This window comes from Neophocaena asiaeorientalis, unplaced genomic scaffold, assembly GCF_003031525.2.
Source record: "Neophocaena asiaeorientalis asiaeorientalis breed wild unplaced genomic scaffold, Neophocaena_asiaeorientalis_V1.1 scaffold694, whole genome shotgun sequence".
In the NCBI taxonomy this organism is placed as follows: domain Eukaryota; kingdom Metazoa; phylum Chordata; class Mammalia; order Artiodactyla; family Phocoenidae; genus Neophocaena; species Neophocaena asiaeorientalis.
The window spans coordinates 432,243-449,848 of NW_020174226.1; the positions used below are offsets into that span (position 1 = coordinate 432,243).

General features: G+C 54.0%; 1 protein-coding gene across 1 annotated transcript in view; it reads right to left on the minus strand.

Annotated features, from left to right (window-relative positions):
- The window catches only part of ISOC2 (isochorismatase domain containing 2), a 6,912-nt gene extending 5,880 nt beyond the window's left edge, over positions 1–1,032 (minus strand). Inside the window, exon 1 of the mRNA XM_024755170.1 lies at positions 948–1,032. The gene's annotated coding sequence lies outside the window, so the exon portion shown is untranslated. The remainder of the gene's footprint in view (positions 1–947) is intronic.
- Between the last annotated feature and the right edge of the window lie 16,574 nt (positions 1,033–17,606).

Below are 17,606 nucleotides of genomic sequence, written 5' to 3' on the forward strand. Positions count from 1 at the left end.
GGGGGACGTTCGGCTTCTGGATTTGGATGCTGTTGACACCAGAGCGTTCTCTTTGTGAAGTTATTTGAGCTGTGTATCTGTGATTTCTGTTTTCCTACATATGTGATATACTTCCATAAAAAGTTTTCAAAATATACAATAAAATAGGGAGGCCTCGCTGGCCGCGGTGGGGCTGGACTGGAGGTGGAGGCCAGGGTGAAAGTGGGGACTGCGGTCCAGGTGGCCAAGGGTGAGGCCTGGGCTCCAGTTCAGGCAGCGGGGACAGAGCGGGGAGGGGGCAGCTGGGCCTGGCTGTGGTCGGAGGGGATAGAAGGAAGATCCTCAGGTTGCCAGTGGTCCGAGGGTGGCAGGTTCCAGGGACTAACTGGGGACCTGGAGAGGGGAACTGATTTGGGGGAGAAGATGAAAATGTGTGTGTGTGTGGGAGGGGGGTGAATGTGGGGAAGGGTCTCGGCAGGAGACAGAGTTGGCGGTACTCTGGGGAAGTGATGAAAATTCAGAACGCAGCTCCGGGTGGAGGGAGCCCGAGGGCGGAGGAGGAGGAGCGGCCCGAGGTGGGCGGCAACCTGAGGAGCGAATGGGGCTGTTCAGATCCCCATGTGGCCTGGGGAACCCGGTTCTGCAGCCGAGACTAGCTGGCGGTGTGACCTTAGGCAAGTTTCAGCTCTGTCTGAGCCTCAGTTTCCTTCTTGAGGAAATGGGAGCCAAACCCACCCACCACGCAGGGGTGACGCGGCAACTTGGTAGAGAGGGCGGAAGCGGCCCGTGGAGAATTCGAGCCCCTGGCTAGCCAATTCTGGAGGGCCCAGGCAGGAGTCCTCCCCCGGCTGTCCTCCACCAGCAAGGGGGGGAGGTCTGTCCCCCCGCAGCGCCAGAAGGGCCTTATCAGGAAGGCGCCGGGACGGAGCCCGGCCCGTCCGCCGCAGGTGAGGCCTGTAGTCACTTACCTCCCGCAGCCGGACTTCCGCCGCTCAGGCCCACCCGCGGGGCTCGCAGGCCTAGTAGATGTTTCCCAAAGCCCAGACACTTGGCCCGCCCCCGGCTCCGCCCTCGTCCCGCCCACCAGGGCTGAGCCGCCCAATAGGCACTCGTCTAGCTCTGCTCAGCCCCACCCCCCGCTCCCAGCCAATCCGCAAGCGCCACTACTTCTCCCTGGTGGGGGGGGGCTGCGTGTGGGCCAGACTGTCCTTCCTGAGAGCGTGATTAGCCCGTCAGGGGGCGGGAAAGCAGCCAGTCTGACCAATGGGGAGTCGTAACAGGTGTGAGTGGCGGGCTTAAGGCGGAGTGGCGCGGTGGGTACCGAGAACGCGGCTGTGAAGTTCAGAACCCCGGGGCCGAGAGGGAGAGAAGGAGAGAGAGAGGGAGGGGCTGTGCCCAGGGCAGGGGAAGACCTGGGGTTCGAACCCTTGCCCTTCTGTTTAGAGACAAACTTAGCAAAGAGATCCAAGCATTTTCCTGGAAAGGGTTAAAGGCGCGAGGAAGCCAGGAAATCCCTCCCTCTCCCCGCAAGTTCGTTCTCTGTGCCTCAGTTTCCCCATCTCACAGCACCTTCCTCCTACGGTGGTGTTCGTAATATTTAGACTGTGTTTGGAAATGGGGTTGAAAGAGATGGAGAGTGAACTTGCCATCAGGCTTGGAATAAAATCTAAGCTACCCCCAATTCATGGTGTGCCTTGGTCAGTCTCTCAACCTCACCTCTTACCACTCTCCCTCATCTCACTCCACTCCAGCCATGCTGGCCTCCTTTACTGTTCCCCCAACGTCCCACCTCAGGGCCTTTGCACGAGCTGGTTCCTCTGCCTGGAATCCCAGATTTTCGCAGTACCAGCTCCTTCTTGTCATTCAAGGCCCTCCCTGACCACCCTACATCAAGTAGTCACCTGATCAGGTCGCTGTTCTATTTTCTTCACAGCACTAATGCCAATCTGAAATTGGAAATTTATCTTGTGTTTAAAAAAATGTATGGATGTACTCATTTATTTTCAGTACCCCCGACTTTACCCCCCGCCATGAGAACTCCACAAGGGCAGAGATGTTATCTGTTTTATTCACTGCTGAATCCTCAGCACCCAAACCTGGGCCTGGCACATAGTAGGCACTCAACAAATCTTTGGGAATAAATAAGACGACACCAGACACTAGGCAGAGGTGAACCAGGGTAAGAGGGAGCTGAAGGGACAGTTGCCAAGGAGATGGGGTTGGGAAGAAAGAAGGGAGAAGGTGGGGGAGGGAGAGCATGAACCCCTGCCCCCCCCCCCCGAGATGGACCTGGGAGAAGACCCATGAGGCCGTGGTCAGAGGTGGGAGTCTGGGCTTGGTTCATATTCCCACAGGCTGCCAGGAGGGTAGTGGATGGGACAAGGGGCTCCTGGGGGGGCGGTGGCTGAAGAACTGTCACGGAGGGAGGGGCAGTCTGGTTTGTCTGGGAGCCTGGGCTGGGTTGTGATTGGGTGTCATGGGGAGCGGGTCCCCCAGCCTTCAGGGATCCTCTGAGAATGGCAGGCACAAGACACCTCTCACCTGCCCACCCAACCTCCCTCAGGAGCTGAGAGCTCATTCCCTCCCATCCCCCCAGGGCATGCAGGGTAGGGAGCAGGGGGTCATAGAAGTGTGGGTCCTGTCTCAGGTCTGCCTGGCACAGCACACAGTGGGACAGGTCAGATGACGCTGAGGGACACTCTGGGGGGACCACAATGTCCTCAAAGAGGTCGTGGGTGGAGGCGTCCAGGGCAGCGAGACTTAGGCTGGGGCCAGTGGGGGCCACATCACAGGCCACCCCCAGGAAGGGGGATGGAGGTGGTGGAGGTGGCCTTTGGGGTGGCGATCTTTGGGGAGGTGCCTCCTGGGACAGGATGGATATGGCCAGGCGCTGGGTGGCAGCTTCGATCTTGGCAAACTGCCTGCAGAGAGAGCCAGGCATTAGCTGGGTGACCACGAAGGACTCCCCTCCTATCTGCCATCCCAGGAGTGATTTGTCCCTTCTATCCCTCCACATTTTTCTTCTCTGTGCCCTGGGTCCATTTTCATGAGTCTGACAATGTAATCTTTTTAACGCCATTCATAGGGAAGCTCTGAACAGCTGTGGGGTTTGTGCACTGCACAAGGCAGCACATCTCGTCCAACACTACGCACATTTTTGACATTTAGATTTAATATGACTATATTCCAACATGTAAAAGTAAAAAATGTCTTAAGGAAGGGGTGCCTTTAACAAAATTTTCACACAAAGGCGCACTGTGGGCTGGCAATGTGACTATAACATAATGCCCTGTGGATTCTACTGCCTAAATAGTTATGAATCTGCATCTCCACCAACCCTCTCAGTATCTCCACTAACCCCTGGTTGGAGTCCCCAGCTTCCCCCACCTGGATGACTGTAATAGCCATTGCACGGGTCTCCCCCCAGTATTCCTAACCCCTCAGTAACAATGCAGACGGATCTCACAAACTGTTAGGGGCTGAACTGTGTCCCCCTAAAATTCATTTGTTGAAGTTTTAACCCCCAGGACCTCAGAATGTGACTATATTTGGAGACAGGGTCGTTAGAGAGGTGATTACATTAAAATGACATCATCAGTATGGTCCCTAATCCAGCAAGAGGAGATTAGGACACACAGAGGGATGACCACGTGTGAAGCCAAAGAGAGAGGCCTCTCCCTGCCGACACCTTGATCTTGGACTTCAGCCTCCAGGATCATGAGAAAGTATCAATACATTTCTGTTGCACCAGTCTGTAGTGTTTGATTATGGAAGTTCTAGCAGGTTAATGCAAAAACATAATGTTGAACAAAAGCGGTGAGACTTAGAATAAGTGGATACGTGATGCCATTTAAATAAAGTTCAGAAACAGCCTAACTCAATCGACAGTGAGAGAAATCAGGATGTGTGGTTCATGGGAAGGAGGTACTACCAGGGTCTCTGGGACAAGGAATGCCCTGTTCCTGGATCTGAGTGTTGGTTACGTCAGTGGGGCCCCTTTGGGAAAATTCATTAAACTCCACACGGTTGATGTGTTCATTTTTTTGTACTATGCTAAACTTCCAGGAAACGGTTTATTTAAAAATGTATCTGAGGGCTTCCCTGGTGGTGCAGTGGTTGGGAGTCCGCCTGCCAACGCAGTGGACAGGGGTTCGTGCCCCGGTCCGGGAAGATCCCACGTGCCGCGGGGCGGCTGGGCCCGTGAGCCATGGCCGCTGAGCCTGCGCATCCGGAGCTTGTGCTCCGCAACGGGAGAGGCCACAACAGTGAGAGGCCCGCGTATCGCAAAAAAAAAAAAAAAAGTATCTGGTATTGTATGACTCTGTTTATGTGAAATGTCCAGAATAGGCAAATCCCTGGAAACATAGAGTAGATTGGCGGTTACCAGGTGCTGGCGGGGAGGGGAGGATGGGGAGGGAATACTAATGGGTACCGGTTCTCCTTTGGGGTTGATGAAAATGTTCCAGAACTAGGTGGAGGTGATGGTTGCAAAACATTATGAATATACAAAATGCCTCTGAATTGTACACTTTAAAATGTTCAAAATTTTATGTTATATATATATATTTATATTTATTTACATTTATATTTATTTATTTATTTTTGGCTGCATTGGGTCTTCGTTGCTGCACGCGGGCTTTCTCCAGTTGCGGCGAGCGGGGGCTACTCTTCAGAACAAAGTAAGGATAAATGGTGTTTAGGGCTGAAGAGTCGTGACATTTGTGATTTACTTTTAAACTTATTTAAAAACATATAGATGAAAGAAATAGGCTAAGATGTTATGGACAGTAAAATCTAAGTGATGTTACATGAGGGATCAATAGGCCAGTGGCTCTTAAACTTCAGTGCACAACAGGAAGGACACCTGGAGGGCTTGTGGGAATGCTGGTTCCTGGGCCCCCGAGTTTCTGGGGTGGGGTCCAAGAATTTGCGTTGCTAACACACTCCTAAGTGATGCTGAGGTGCTAGTGGTGCTGATCTGGGGACCACCTTTTTATTTTTATTTTTTTTCGGTACGTGGGCCTCTCACTGTTGCGGAGCACAGGCTCCGACGCGCAGGCTCAGTGGCCATGGCTCACGGGCCCAGCGGCTCCGCGGCACGTGGGATCTTCCCGGACCAGGGCACGCACCCGTGTCCTCTGCATCGGCAGGCGGACTCTCAACCACTGCGCCACCAGGGAAGCCTAGGGGACCACCTTTTTAGAACTGCTGCATCAGACAACTGTCTTGACTTTTTTGTGTGTTTGAAAAATGTTCACAAAAAGTTAAAATTTCATAGCGTGGGTGGGAGGGGGTTCCTGAGGGAGCAGGGCCTGAGCGGACCTGGAGGGAGGAGGAGGGCGTGGGTGGGAAGATGCTGAGGAGAGCTTGTCTCTGACCTGGATCTTCCTAGGCTGAGCTTGAGTGTTGAGGGGAGTGTGCTTCAGAGCTACCTGGGCTGCCCTCAAGGCCACTGGTGGGCAGCCTGTGTCCCTGGGGAGCACGTGGTAGAACCGGGCATGGGGGTGGGGAGGTTGGGATGCTCTAGCAGAGAAGCTGGCCCTGGGGAGCAGGGAGGACAGACAGGGAGCCTGGGAGGCCAGAGGCTGGCATTATCACAGGGTCCAGATTGGGGGGAGGGCTGAAGATGGGGTGGGGTCCTTGAGCAGAGGAGGCTGAAGAGGAGTTGGGAGGCCAGCTCTGGAACACAGGACTGGACCCTGTTTGGGGACATGAGTGTTTTCCTCTTCAATGGTGTATGTGTGTGTGCGGGGTGAGCATTCTGGGTGTGGCCACAGCTGGGCATCCTGGTGGAAGGTGGCTTGCAGTATGGGGGCAGTGTTTAGGCTGAACCGGGCTCCCATTTACTCAAATTTGGTTCCACGACCTCCTGAAGAACGGTCCTGGGCTAGCTGGGAGGAGCCACCTACTTACAGAAAAGCAGGTCCTTTGGCAAGTCACTTTACCTCTCTGTGCCTCAGTTTCCTCATCTGAAAAAGGAGGATTATAAGAGCACCTACCTCCTGGGGTTACTGTCAGGGATTAATGAGTTCATACTCACTGTAAGTGAGTACGGGGAGTTAAAACTGAAGTACTTAGAACAGTGCTCGGCACATATTAAGTATCAGATAAATTTTAGCTACCATCATCACCATCACCACCATCACCATCACCACCATCACCATCATCACCATCACCATCACCATCATCATCACCATCACCATCACCATCACCATCACCGTCACCATCATCACCATCACCACCATCACCATCATCACCATCACCATCATCATCACCATCATCACCATCACCATCATCATCACCATCACCATCACCGTCACCATCATCACCATCACCACCATCATCACCATCACCATCATCACCATCATCACCATCATCATCATCACCATCACCATCACCACCATCACCATCATCACCATCACCATCATCACCATCACCATCATCATCACCATCACCATCACCATCATCACCATCACCACCATCATCACCATCACCATCATCACCATCATCACCATCATCATCATCATCACCATCACCATCACCATCATCACCATCACCATCACCATCACCATCACCATCACCGTCACCATCATCACCATCACCACCATCATCACCATCACCATCATCACCATCATCACCATCATCATCATCATCACCATCACCATCACCATCACCGTCACCATCATCACCATCACCATCATCATCACCATCATCACCATCACCATCACCATCACCGTCACCATCATCACCATCACCACCATCATCACCATCACCATCATCACCATCATCACCATCATCATCATCATCACCATCACCATCACCACCATCACCGTCACCATCATCACCATCACCATCATCACCATCATCATCACCATCACCATCACCATCACCGTCACCATCATCACCATCACCACCATCACCACCATCACCATCATCCTCATTATCATCACCATGACTGTCATCATTACCATTATCATCCTTACTACCATCATCACCATCACTGTCACCATCACCATCACCACCATCCTCCTCCTCATCACCATCATCACCATCATCATCAAGTCCCTGAGATGCTATATCCAGGCAGGACTATAAAGTGGTCCAGAGCATGGGCTCTGGATTCAGACTGCCTAGGGTTGTATCAACTGTCTAGCTGTGTAGCCTTGGACAAGTCATTGAACCTCTCTGAGCTTCCTTGGCTGTAATATAGGGGAAAGACAGAACCTACAGTGCGAGTTTGTTGGGAGCATTAAGTGATGTAGTGTATGCCAAGGCCTTAGTACACTGTACCTGGCACACAGCAACCTCAAAAAATGGTTACTGTCAGAGGGTGAGGGGAGAGCACAGGGCAAGGTGGGATGTTGCTGGGTGGGTGTGAGAGTGGGGACAGGCTGAGCAGAGACCTGAAGGAACAGAGGTCTCCATCCACATTCCTGGAGACAGGGAACCGCATTGTACCACAAAGGGAAGAGCATGTGCAAAGGCCCAGAGGCTGAATGGTGAAGTGCTAGATGGGGAGCTGAGGCTGGCAAGGGGAACAGGGGCTACTAGGGCAGAGCCTTTGTCCTGAGGGCGATGGGGAGCCATGGGAGAGGGGCCAAGTGTGGTGTGTGGGTTAGAAAGGCGCTACCTTCAAAAAGCCCCAGAGTCGGACCCCATCTCCACAGCCCAGTCCCCCACCCATCATCTGAGCCACCATCATCCCTTGCCTGGATCACTGCAGTAGCCTCCTACACAATCTGATCTCTGCTCAACACCCAGAGGGATCCTTTCAGATTGTACCACATCCCAGCCCAGAGCCCAAGTCCCTCCAGAGGCCCATGAGGTCTCCACGATCAGGCCCCTGTTTCTTTTGAACCTAATTCCCTTCCCCTTTCACTCTGTTCCAGCCACCCCAGCCTTCTTACTTGCCCTGGAACACACCAGGGATGTTCCTGCCTCAGGGCCTTCGCACGTGCTGTCCCTTTCCTGGTATGCTCTTCCTCAGACATCCACAGGGCTCCTTCCCTCACCTCTCTCAGGTCTCTGCTCAAATGTCACGTCCTCAGTGAGGCCTTCCCTGACACCTTACCTAAAATACCAACCCTCCCCCAGCATGCCCTCCGCAGCACTTATCACCTTCGAACACACCATATTGTTTGTAAAAATCGGGGTAAAATTCATATCACTTAAAATGAACCATTTTAAAGTGTGTAATTCACTGGCATTCAGTACATTCATGATGTCGTGCAACCACCACCTCTAATTAGTTCCAGAACTTTTCATCACCCTGGAAGGAAACCCGGTACCTATTAGCAGTCTCTCCCCGTCACCCCCCACCAGCCCCTGGCACCCACTAATCTGCTTTCTGGCTCTGTGCATTTGCCTGTTCTGGATATGTCACAGAAATGGAATGATACAATAGGTTGCCTTTTGTGTCTGGCTCCTTTCACTCAGCACTGCGTCTTCAAGGCTCCTCCGCTTTGTAGCATCATACCGTATCATTCGTCTCTTTATTTTGACTGTCCCTTATCAGCTGCCTGCCCACTGGAACACGAGCTCCATGAAGACAGAATTTTGTCTGCTTTGTACTGATGGGTCTCTGGGGCCTGGCGCACAGTTGGCACTCAGTAAATGCATACTGGTGTTGATTGCATCCAGCTCCGGGGTCCACTTCTCTCTGTTCGGTCTGGGCCTGGTCTCCCCAACACCAAGGGCTCCCCTCCCACCCCACTCCCCTCACCTGCAGATCTGGTTGTGAAGGAACCTCCTATGGTTGGGCCTCCTTTTGGGGGCTGGGCCTGCTGGGGGTGCAGGGTGCGCAGCACATAGGCGGCTGCCTCAGTCACGAAGGCATACAGCTCCCGGGGGCCGGGCTTGGAGATTCCAGAGGCTGACGGAGCCCCGGGGTGCATGGCCAGGGTGATCTGGAGTAGCTCCCCACAATGCTGATCATAAAGCAGCCCCCCAAATCTGTGAGGGGTAACGGGCTGGCAGAGGCAGGGCCTGGGCAATTAGAACATCCCTGAGGTTTGAGGCACCTGTAGGTGGGGGTCTGACATAGGAAGGCAAGGGGGCAGGGAGGGGAGGGGTCTTTCTGTGTGCCCCCCAAGGGCCCAATTAACACATAGTTGGACCTGCGATCTGGGACAGTGCAGTGTAGGTGGGGGGCCAGAGAAAAGCTCCTGGAGATGGCCAATTAAGGGGACAAAGCCCTCATTAGGGAAGCGAGGCCAGGAGCAGAGTCAACCGCAGTGATAGCAGTGATTAGCGTGGAGGAGCCATGATTGCAGGCTAGTGGAGGAGCGGTGGGAGGCTTGGGTGCCGGCTGGGAAGGAGGGGAGGTGGCCCCCGGGGGGCATGCCGGGAGGCCCCGCTGTGGGCAGACATCCCACATCCACTCACCAACCTCCAGACCCACTTGCCCGTGCCTCCTTGCCTCCCTCTGCTCCAGACCTGGGGTCCCAGGGAAACAGCCTCAGAGAGCAGCTTGCCGGTGCCCAAGGTCTTCCAGCCTGCAGGAGGGGCTGGCTTCGGGGGGGAGGGTTGACCCCCAAACCCTGCGTTTCATTTCATACCCGAGCTTCTGAGTGAGCAGGGGAGAGGGGAGGGGGGACACCTGTGGTATGGGCCTCGCTGCTCAGGTGGGTGACATGGGTGACAGCCAGGCTGTGGCAGGAGCGGAAGAGAAAACATGGGCATGGTTCCCCCCAAGGCATTTCACTGGGGGACTTGGGGGCCCTTGTGTTTCCGGGGGGCTGGGACGTGGCAGGGAGGAGGGGCTGGCTCCTGGGGCTGGGAGTGGGGTCCTCTTGTCTCTGGAGGGTGTTGGCCAGAGTGGGGGAACCTGGTCTCCGCTGGTGTGGGAGGGAGGGAGCGTCTCAGTGTTTGCTCTGAGAAGACTGCGTTGGGGGTTTGTGTCGGGAGGTATATGAGCGTCCTGCGGATGCCCTAACACATTATCGCAAACCTAGTGGCTTAAAACCATGCACAGGGTCTTCCCTGGTGGCACAGTGTTTAAGAATCCAGCTGCCAGTGCAGGGGAAACAGGTTCGAGCCCTGGTCCGGGAAGATCCCACTTGCCCGTGCACCACAACTACTGAGCCTGCGCTCTAGAGCCCATGAGCCACAACTACTGAAGCCCACATGCCTAGAGCCCATGCTCTGCAAAGAGAAGCCACCGCAATGAGAAGCCTGTGCACCACAACGAAGTGTAGCCCCTGCTCGCCGCAACTAGAGAAAACCTGCGCACGGCAGCAAAGACCCAGCGCGGCCATAAATAAATAAATATATATATTAAAAGAAAACCCAAAACCATGCACAGGGATTCTCTCACAGTTCTGGGGGTCAGAAGTCCAAGATGGGTCCCACGGGCTAAAGTCAAGGTGTTGCTTCTGGCAGCTCTAGAGGGAATCTGTTCCCATGCCTTTTCTGGCTTCTAGAGGTCTCCCAAATTCCTTGCCTCGTGGCCCCTTCCTCCGTCTTTAAAGTGCATCGCCCTGCCCTCTGCCTCTATTGCCCCATCTCCTTCTGACCCCGACCCTCCTGTCTCCCTCTTATAAGGACTCACTGCATAATCCAGGATCATCTCCCCCTCTGAAGATCCTTAACTCCACCACACCTACAAAGTCCCTTTTGCCCCAAGTCGCACAGTTGCAGGTTCTGCAGGTTAGGACGTCAGCGTCTTTGAGGCGGGGCACAGAGGGAGAGGCTTGGCCCCAGTGATGGCTCCTCCCGGGCTCCCCTCAAGGCCACGTTAACTGGGCCAGTGGTTGCAGCCACTGAGGCTGAGCCTGGGGCTGCCTCCGGCGCCCCCAGCACGCAGGCAGGGAGAGAGACACAGAACAGCGAGAGCTTCCCCCAGGGTTCCCCAGTGCCTGACACGCTGCACCTCGGTGAGACCGCCTGCCCCTGGGCACTCACAGGAAGGCATCAGTGTCCCTATTTCCCGAAGGAGAAACTGAGGTCCGGGCACACAGTCACCCAAAGTCACAGGCAGCTGAGCTGGGGGATTTAACCCACATGGGGAAAAAAACCCTTAGGAGGGAAACTAAGAACTTTGTAAAAGCTCTCATAGTTGTTAAATACTAAAGTATATTATTTCTAAGCTCTATTATAAATATCCTTTTTGTCCTCCAAATGATACCTTGATAAAATTATCAGCAGCAAATTATAAAAGACTCTGGCTCAAGAAGAGAATATACATAGGAGTCCTTCCTCCCACCCCCGGCCAGGCGGCTTGTGGGATCTTAGTTCCCTGACCAGGGGTTGAACCTGCACCCTCAGCAGTGAAAGCGCGAAGTCTTAAGCGCTGGACCGCCAGGGGATTCCCAACATAGGAGTCCTTTTGTTTATATATATATATACTTTGTTTGTTTGTTTGTTTGGCTGCACCAGGTCTTAGTTGCGGCATGCGGCATCTAGGTCCTTGACCAGGGATCGAACCCGGGCCCCCTTCATTGGGAGCACAGAGACTTAGCCACTTCCACCAGGGACGTCCCAAGGAGTCCTTTTGAAATGAGAGCTATCAAATGTGATATAGTGTAATGTTAGGGAATAATTTTTAAAAAAACCAAACAAAACTCCTTGCCACCACTTGGGAGATCCTGTGTCCTGATTCCATCTTCCATTACCTCACTGGTAAAACTGGGATAAGAAGGTAGCACAGAGGGGAAATTCTCCAAGCTCACACGGCGAGTAAGGGGCAAGGCCGGGGTCTGAACTTGAGATAGCATAGGCCCGAGATCAGGCCTTTGCTTCCCAGGCCCACTCACCATCCAGCAATGCCAAATGCAGCATCGGCACAGTGGTGGCATCCCAGTGGGCAGTGGCAGTGGCAGAGGCCCAGCCAGGTGCAGGGCTCAGGGTGGGGACCACCAGGCAGAGGTTGCCAGAGGTCCAGTCCCTTGGGAGTGTACTGTGAGCTGCAATCAGTGAGGCCAGTAGCAGCGGGTGGACCAGACGTCAAGGACCACCCATGCGCCTCACCACAGCTGAGGACAGGGCAGCGTGGACACAGGTGTGGGGACGTGACAGGCCCCCTGTGCTCCGCCCCCGGCCCCTGTGACTCTCCGTCTGTCTGTGACTCTCACCAGCTCTGGTGTTGTCTCTCCATCCCCCTTGCTCTCTCCTCCTCTGCCCCCTGGCTCTCTTGCCCCTCGCTGGGTTGTCTGCAGCCCTCTCCTCTTCACTGTGTCTCTGATGACGCCTCCCACCACTCGTGTGCTTCTGGCTTCTCTCACCGTCTCTGTCCCTTTCACCACCTCTTGAGTGTCTCTCAGACTTTGACTGCCTCTCTGTCTTGGTCTGGGCAGACTCGTGTGTGTGTGTGTGTGTGTGTGTGTGTGTGTGTGTGTGTCCGTGTGTCCCCTGGACATACGTGTGGTGTTGTGGGTTGGCATGGAAGGTTTCCTGTCCTGTTGCTCTCGGGCCCAGAGGGGAGAGCCCAGGGTCCCTTGGCAAGAGGCTAGGAGGGAGTAGACCCCCAGGTCTCTGGAGGATTGGAGGTCAGAGCTCAGGCCCCAGGACAGGCAAGGGGCCACCCCTGCATGGCTGGAGCATGACCTTTGCTAACCCAGCTCCAGGAGGGGGCTCACATCCAAGCCATCAGAAGCCAAGGGCAACATCTGCTGGCCAGCTCTGTCCCACCGCCAGACCAGCCTGGAATACACTGGGGGCCACCGGCCGGCCGGCAGGGTCTGGCCTGGGGATGTTCCACCAGGGGGCGCCAACGTCCCAGGCTGGTGCTGGGACTCCCCGCTGGAGTGTCCTCAAGGTGTGGCCCCCACTTTTGAGCCCTTCTCCCCCTGTTTTCGATCTTGATAAGAGTTGCTCACAGCTCAGGGCTGGCTTCATCTGATGTTTGTTGAGGACCTGCACTTGCAGGTATGAGAAGGTATTCACAGGTTCCTTTCTCCTATCCCAGCCCTTGGAATTGGGGGTGGGTGGGGCGCATGTAATCATTCAACAAACATTTATGGGGACTTCCCTGGTGGTCCAGCGATTACAACTCTGCGCTCCCAATGCAGGGGGTCGGAGTTAGATCCCTGGTCAAGGAACTAGATCCCGCATGCTGCAACTTAGAGCCCACGTGCCGCAACTAAAAGATGCTGCATGCCACAACTAAAAAAAAAATAAGAGATCCTACATGCCGCAACGAAAGATCCCGCTCGCTCAAGGAAGATCCTGCGTGCCGCAACTAAGGCCCAGCGCAGCCAAATGAATAATTTTTTTTTTTTTTAAAGCATTTATGGAGCACCTACTGTGTGCAGAAGCTGCGGATGCAGTGGTGAGCAAGACAAGCACTGTCTGTCCCTGTAGGAGTCTGGGAGGGAGACGTCTGTAAACAAGAAATTATGGTTCTGGATGTGCTGTGAAGATGCTGAGACTGGACAGTAAGTTGGAGGCCGGATGGGGCAGGGGTGCTACTTCAGTTGGAGAGGCCCTCTTTGAGAAGGTTATAATTGTCTTGCAACCTTAATGGAAGAGGTAGCAGCCAGGAGCTTCCCAGGCAGAGGGCACAGCAGGTGCAAAGACCCTGAGGCAGGAGCAAGCTTGAAGGGAGTGAGAGAGGGAGAGTGATGAGAGGAGGTGAAGTCAGAGAAGTGGATGGGGGCCAGACCCGCGGGGCTTTGTAGGCTAGGCAGAAGTTGGGTTATGAGGGCAAGAGTGATGGGGAGCCATGGAGGGTTTGGGACAGAGGTAGTTCCCGGAGCTCAGGGCCCTGCCCCAAACCTCCTTTGCAAGCCTCGCTGACCCTGCCCCTACATCCCTCCCCAGTGTGTGGGGGGGGGAAACTGAGGTGACAGGGCCAGGCTGGGAGCCCAAACAAGGCTTGTCCCTCCTTGCCTCCACCCTGTTATGCTGCAGCACTCTCTTCACCCAGTCCAAGAGGGACTTTGTTCCCCATAAAATTTATTGTAAAAATGTACAGGTGGCAGGTTCCCGGTGTCCCCAGCCCATAACTCAGAGGGGCCAACACTGTCGTATTTGCCTTACATCTTTTCTTCTGAGAAGAGCGATGGACTGAATCGTGTCTTCCCAAACTTATGTGTTGAAGTCCTAACCACCATACCTCAGAATGTGACTGTATTCACAGATAAGGTCTTTAAAGAGGTAATTAAATTAAAATGAGGTCAGTAGAGTGGGCCCTACTCCTATATGACTAGTGTCCCTACAAGAAGAGGAAATTTGGACACAGACAGGTGCAGAAGGGAGACCATGTGAGGACACAGGCAGAAGGTGGCCGTCTGCAAGCCAAGAAGAGGGGCCTCAGGAGAAACCAACCCTGCTGACACCTTGATCTTGGACTTCCAGCCCCCAGAATAGTGAGAAAATAACTTTCCGTTGTTTAAGCCACCCAGCCTGTGGCACTTTGTTATGGCAGCCCGAGCAAACCAACACAAGAAGTGTGTTTGTTATCTGTGCTGCATAACAAATTACCACAAACACAGTGGTGTAAAACAACGTGTATTAATTTTCTCACAGTCCCCTTGGGTCAGGAGTCCAGGCACCACAGTTGAGCTGGGTCCTTAGCTCAGGGTTTCACAAGGCTGCAATCAAGGTGCAGGCTGAGGTCAGGGTCCTCTTCCAAGCTCGCATGGCAGAATTCATTTCCTTGCATCTGTAGAACCCTTGGAGGCTGGTGTCTTCAAGGCCAGCAGGAGAATCACTGATATTCCACTGCTCTGACCTCTAGACCCAGCTTTAAAGATCTTGCCTGATTTGATCAGGCCCACCCAGGAAAATCTTCTTGTATTAGGGTTCTCCAGAGAAACAGAACCAATAGGCTCTATCTTTATCTATCTATTTATCTATCTGTCTATCTAGAGAGATTATATATATTACATATAGAAAGACATCTAGGAAATTCCCTGGTGGTCCAGTGGTTAGGACTCTGCGCTTTCACTGCTGAGGGCCTGGGTTCCATTCTTGGTTGGGGAATTAAGATCCCGCCTGCCACGCAGCCAAAAAAACAAAAAACAAACAGAGGGGTCTGTTTTCCCCACACAGATGGGACCCTGTGAACTGTCCTCCTTCAGGGAGTCTGCCCTCATTTCCCCCAAGGCTGGGTGAGGGTCTCCTCTGGCTCCCATGCCCTGGGCAGCCTCCATGGGCTTCTGACATGCATGTGAGACCCGCTAGATAGGCCTTGGATGGAGCTGGACACTGGGGCTGGAGACCCTGGCCTTGCCCCCAGTTAAGTCCCTTCCTGGTTGCAGGAATCACTTCCAGCTCTGTGCCTGGCCAAGAACCTTCAGAGAGCCTTTACTTACTGCCCTGCCAACCCCAGTGAACTGAGGGTGATGCCCCTTCCATGTGGAGAGGCCTGGCAGGGCAGGGCAGGCTCGGGCACCCCATGAGAACCCCTAGAGATGCTGGAAAGGAGCATCCTCAGTCTGTGGGAGGCACAGCCTGGCCCCTTGGTTCCTTCTTCCTGGGACAGCTGACAGCTGTGACTTGGGGACTTCTCTTGCCTGCCCCCTACCCTCCCCCCCACTTAAAGTGTATCTCTGCTCTTTTTACCCCACTTATGTGAAAAAGGATATTTTATTTTATTTTTTATTTACTTTTTTATTGGAGTAGAGCTGCTTTCCACTGCTGTGTCAGTCGCTGCTGTACAGCACAGTGAATCAGCCAGACGTATACATACATCCCCTCTTTTCTGGACTTCCTTCCCATCTAGGTCACCACAGAGCACTGAGTAGAGGTCCCTGTGCTCTACAGCAGGTTCTCATTAGTTCTCTATTTTATACATAGTAGTATGTATATGTCAGTCCCAGTCTCCCAGTTCATCCCACCACCACACCCCACTTTCCCCCTTGGTATCCATACGTTTGTTCTCTACGTCTGTAGGATATTTTATTTTTAGTCTCTGGCCTTGGGAGTCCTGTCTTTGCCCCAGCCACCTCCTCTGGGGGGTTGGGTGAGGGCTGCTCCAGGGAGAGGTGTCCCCAACCCCAATCCTCTCTTCTCCAGTGAGTGCAGGCTGTGCTGTCACCAAGGTGTTGGACTGAGTGGGCAAAACCAGAATCGAATGTCCACACAGCAGGACAACCCCCACTTCTAGAGGGAAGGGAGGCTGGCCGAAAGGCTCAGGTGTCTGGGGTCCAGGAGCACTGGTGGGTGCACGGTGAGTGGGACCTGAGCCCCCTCCACGCTCTGTAATCAGAGCGGGCAGGGCCCAGACTCTGATCCTGGATGAGCCACCTTGGAGCTGGAGTGCCCCAGAAGCCTGGCACACGTCCCCCACTACCTGGAGTGTGGCTGGTAGGGATGGGTGAGGGAGAGTAGAGAAGAGGGAAGGGCTAGGCTCCCCAATTCCTACCAGGGTTTCTCCTCTCCTTCGACTACTTCCTTGGGATGGGGGTGCAGACCTTGCCAATCCTTTTGGCTGGGATGGGGGTAAATGCAGAGACACCCCCACGTGCACACAGGGCTTGTGGGACGTGAGTGACAACCTTGGGCCCAGGGAAGTGTTGGGTGGGTAGTCTTGGCCACCTTCAAAGACTGCAGTCCCCACACCCATCCCTGTCCCCCATGGGAAGAATGGTTCACCTGGCTGGCAAGGCAGGGGGCTCAGAGGGACTGGGGCTGGATGGGATGCCTGATCTAGTGGGAGGGGTTGCGAAAAATACCTGGGGCGGGGTGTTGTTGGCCAGAAATAAGAATGCCTGGGGGGACTTCCCTGCCAGTCCAGTGGTTAAGACTCTGCGCTTCCACTGCTGGGGGCGTGGGTTCAATCCCTGGTGTTTGATCCCCGATCAGGGAACTAAGATCCCGCGAGCCGTGTGGCGCGGCCAAAAAAAAAGGATGCCTGGGGACTGGACAGGCGTATGTCCAGATGTTTGCTTAGTCCCACATCAAGTCTTCACCCACTGCCCCAGCTCTGGACATGCCCCCACGCCCATCTCTCCTGCTGTATTTTTTCTCTGAGACGCTTAGCGGCATATAGCATGGGATACGTGTTATTTATTTATTTATTTATTTATTTATTTTTAACATCTTTATTGGGGTACATAACATGGGATACGTGTTATTTATTATGTCTTGTTTATTGCCACCCTTCACCCCCTGTAGATTTTGTAAACTCACTGGGACCGAACTTTTATTGCCCCCTCCCAAGCCCCCGTTGCTATATCCCAGCTCCTAGGGCAAGATCTGGGGAGGGTCCTGGGTAAGGACTGAGAGTCTGGACACTACAGAATCTGGACTGGGTGCCTCTGATAACTTTCTATGATATCTGTGTCAGCTGCAGAGGACTCCACATACAAGGCTCCATGAGAGCTCCAGCTCAGGGATGGATGGGAGGACAACTCCTCTTCCCGGCCGTGTCCCTGGAGAGCCAGACACGGTGTTAGCGTCCCATCACTCACACCACAGGGCTGTTACTGCTGTCTTGAAAATGAGCCTGTCAAATCTGCACAACTTTTTTTTTTTTCTCCCCAAAGAGGCACCAGGCCCCGAGAGTGGGAGCCAGTTACTCATAGGGGATCCTCCCTCCATCCCCAAGCCTCTGTTAGCGACCAGAGCCTGATGTGTTGAGGAGATACAGACCCCAGGGGGCAGGGCCTGCAGGTCTCTCCTCTTCCTAGCTTTCCCCTCTTTACTCCTTAACAGCTCAGAACTCTCCTCAGGTGTCCCTCCCC